At 39.6% G+C, this 4,308-nt stretch overlaps 1 non-coding gene across 1 annotated transcript; it reads right to left on the reverse strand.

The window, feature by feature from the left end:
* Positions 1-2,801: 2,801 nt before the first annotated feature.
* On the reverse strand, positions 2,802-2,907 carry LOC146636837 (U6 spliceosomal RNA). The gene has a single exon (XR_014905663.1). It is a non-coding gene; the product is annotated as a U6 spliceosomal RNA (small nuclear RNA).
* Positions 2,908-4,308: the final 1,401 nt, after the last annotated feature.

The raw sequence follows: 4,308 nt of genomic DNA on the forward strand, positions 1-4,308 counted from the left end.
AGATGGGCCGGATTATGGCTGCCCAGACAAGATTTGATCACAGCGTTTATTTATTGGAGCGTAGAGATGTGTTAACGGTACGTTCGACGTCCAACTGAGAGTGTTGGAAGTTTAAAACGTGTCACACCTTAACAGGCCTAGTTAGAGATTACTAGACACTGGAAACAATCAATGTTTTTACCTGAATTGTTGAATTGTACACATAAAATCTTTGGGGTATTAGTATTGATTCATAGATATGCAAACAACACCCCCGAATCAAACGGCCTGTGTGTAGATTTATTGTCGATGTAAAAAACGAGGGATTGAGTCACTATCTGCTCTCCAGGAATGAAACACCTGAACACATCACTGTCTTCTCTTTGCTATTCTCTTAATTAAAAGAAAAACTTTTGGTTATTAAAACTTTTGAATGTATCTTCCATATCTTTCTAATTTGTTCCCTACTTGAGATCAGTCACCCTTCACTGTTATCTAAGCAGATGTAGTGTGCTCTATGCTCAGGCACTGAGATAAGCATCTGCAGCGAGTCAGTCCACAGTTTGAGAAATTGAATTTCATATCTCTTATTACTTGAGTTCTTTCTCTATTTTTTTCTTTCTCTCTTTAAAAAGAAAAAGCAAGTTTTCATTTCTCTCTATGCTGACTGATTTGCTTTATTTATTACCGTTTATGTTCTCGGGGTTTATATTGATTGATCTTAAAGCTTTAGCATGAAATAAAACATTACTTTTAAAATGCTACCACGTGCTGTTCTTTGATTATGTGTGCATCATTTTTATAAGGATAAAACAGTGCTTGTGTTTCCCTGTGACTAGTCTGCAGTCTAACAGAGCACGGCAGGCTTTAACATCAGCTGCAACACGCGTTTAATCCAACAGAGGGCACCACAGGACAGCGTTTACAGCCAGGCCGCTACAGACCCGCCCCACTGCTGCTCTGATAAGAAGCTGATGTTGGATTCTGTCAGCGTCGGTACGCTCTCGTGATGAATGTCAGATTAAAACTGGTGCTAACCTTGCAGCCACATCTCAGTCAAGTTCTTTATCCAAGTCACAGCAACAAAGTCAGTTCTGTTTTCTGGATGTGGAAAGGTCAGAGGTCAACCTCGAAGCCTAAGCAACACAGATTCTTGCTGATCTATTGGTAAAAGACGTTTGACAACATGTAAGAGATGAATGAAGAGAAATAAATACACATATTTTAGGACCCCTTTATTATAAACCCTCCACACATTTTTTTTTATGTGATATCTTCAACTTGTGCACACAACACTGCTAACAACCAAACAAATGGAGCAGATTACATACAGCCTCGCTTTGAGGAGAGAAAAAGTTACTGCTTGGAGTTTCATACACCAGCTTTACTTCATCATTATTGTTATGGCAGTATTAACCTAAACGAACTTTGAACTGGGTTTATTCTAGGTTTACTTCAGAAAACTAGTACTAATCTAAATCTACAAACTTCTTCCATTTACCAAAAGACCACCGAACAGCACAAGGCTGATGAAATTGAATAGTTCACCTTCATGTCTGTTAATGTCAGCTTGTTCTTAATGTGGAGCTTTCTCTATTTTCTAGCTTGAATATTTCCCTGCTCTCTTACTTTTGCTTTCTTGTCTTTCCCGGTTGCTTTCCCTTTCTTTTTCTCACTTACTTTCTCTTTTGCTTTCGTGCTTTTCCATAATGTTAAGCGATCAGACACACTGACTATTATTTATATTGTAAAATACTCGGTTAACACATTTGCACTATTTTAACTTCTTTAAGTTTCTTCATGTAATCTCTCTTGAACTTTCTCAACAGAGGTTTGTGTAATTCTTCATCTGTGGTTGGTTATTTCCTGGGGTGCAGATCCCGGGTGGGTAATTTGACAAAAATAATTATGAGTAATTTGGTTTTGTCCCCAGGTGACATTTGAGAATGTTATCCATAGCCTGTCATTAGTTATGTGATGATGGCACAGATGCTTTTGGTACAAACACACACATCATATCGTTTTCCATTAATGCCCGAGACCTCATGCTGATAGCAGCAATCTGTTAATGTCTTTTAAGCAGATTATGAAGCGAGGAAATCGCTGGATTGTTTGATTTACAGATGCGACTCTGTCACGCTCTGACCTCACGAGTCACTGGGACCAGTGACCAGCACAGTGGATTTTAAACCAAACAGTCATGATGTGAGTCTGTGCAGACTTTCAGCTTTAATTCAAGAGGTTTGATAATCGCAACCTTTGGAGTTTCCAACTAACTATGCAATCTGGTCAAAATCGTCTGCAAGAGCAACATGAGCCTCTAAGAATAATGAGCTGGGAGAGTTCTGTACCAGCAAAGACTACAAGTGGGTCTTTTCCAAAGGAGAAGGGTTAATCCTATGATTCTCTATATATATTTTAAAATATACCAATAACCTCTTATGACTCCATCCATTCGCTTCCGCTTATCTTTTTCAGGGTCACGGGACCTGTCCCAGCAGTTTTAGGGCAACAGGCAGGATACACCCTAGACAGCTCGCCACTCTGTCGCAGAGCAAACACATATACACAGACAACCATTCACATTCACTCCCACGGGCAATTTAGAGTTTCTAATTAACCTAAACCCAATAAGTGCATGTCATTGGGAGGATCCAGGTAGAACCCACACAAACACAGGGCGAACATGCACACTCCACACAGACTGATGGTAGAATTGAATGCAGAACCTTCTTACTGTGAGGCAACAGTGCTAACCACCGTGCAACCATGCTGCCCAGATACCATTCTCGGGCGTGCTAAGGGTCGTATGGCCATAAGCTAAAAATGAGGAGCGCTTCACAAATTTGCGTGTCATCCTCGCGTAGGCGCCATGCTAATCTTCTCTGTATTGTTCCAATTTTAGTATATGTGCTACCGAAGTAACACATATACTACTGTATATACTGTTGTGGGACATGATCATGCAAAAAGTTGTTGAATTACTGCATCATGTGTAGTGATGGCTAAAAGAGTGTTTTTTTGAGCTTACATTAGTATTATTTTTATAAACGTGGAGATCTTGAAGGCCTTAAACCGCAGCTGTTCACAATTCTTATTCACCCCGTCAAATCTAAATGAGGATGCGTTCCCAGGTAGTGAAATGAAGGTTGAAATTTCCCACTCCTTGCGAGTGCGATCGATTACACAGGTCTGGAAAAAAAAAGTTTTTTTCAGCCGCATGGGATATTTTTGTTAAATTTCATGTTTTTTAGGGTGCTGAATTCAATTTTCCTCCATCATGTACAGTCTTTTTTTGCAAAAAAGGACAACAGCGATGAAAAAAATCTATATTTTGTTACAATTAACTATGTATCATTTTTCTTATAATTAAAGAAAGAAACAAAAAACTATTCCTTCACAATATATTTACCACTTTTTGTCTGTGAAACCTTTTCTTCTTCTCTTTGATGCTCCTCTGAACACGCTTTCGCTTTATTTCTCTTGATTCTCACTCTTAGAAATATTACATTAATATAAGAAATTATTACTAGATATGGTTTTTTGACTCTAGTATAGGATACCAGATTAAAAAGGGAAATTATACGCTTAAGTAAACTAAAAGCATGAAAACCTGACTTGATGGAATTTAAAAAATATTTTTCCAGGTTTCAGTGATTATAAATCTATAAGGAGCAGTCAAAAAATCCTATGCAGTTTTTTGGTTGCAGACATGTGTTATTGAATTCAATAACAGAAAAAAAGTCAGATGTTTCTGCGGGTATGTGGTCACACTCCCTGATTGTGACTGTGTTCACTGGTCCCCCCTCACATTCACATGTCCACATCCTTCACTGTAGGGTTTAACATGTCCTCACCGGTGCCTCTCTCTCGTAAATAGGCCAGTGTAACCTCGGCCCTCAGGCAGCCTGTTTCGGTGTGTTTGCAGTTTGGAAGTTGTGAATGAGGCCAGGCTGTAACTACCACCGAGCTGAGCAACTGGGGCTGAACGGGGACATGTGTTCACCTGATGCACACAGTCGTAACTGTGCCATTGGGCCTTTACCCATCCTCTCATCCGAGTTACCTGCCTAAATGCAAAAGGTGTGAATATGTAAGTGTTCATGTAACAAAAACCCACCATAACCCGCTATCATCCATCCGTGGATTTGACAGAAGAGCTGGATCTCGAAGCGTCCTTACTCACCTGTAGTTGTGTGTGAAACCACGTGACACGTCACTAAATCAGTTCCACAGTGGACATCACTTCACACATTGATGATTTATATTCAAATTCTGTCTGCCTTTTTCTCACCATCATGCCCTGTGTGCGTGTTTCTGTGAAACTTG

The sequence above is a fragment of the Diplotaxodon limnothrissa genome, linkage group LG3 (assembly GCF_057381915.1).
Source record: "Diplotaxodon limnothrissa isolate DT_005_m linkage group LG3, D_limnothrissa_male_GT1.1, whole genome shotgun sequence".
NCBI lineage: Eukaryota > Metazoa > Chordata > Actinopteri > Cichliformes > Cichlidae > Diplotaxodon > Diplotaxodon limnothrissa.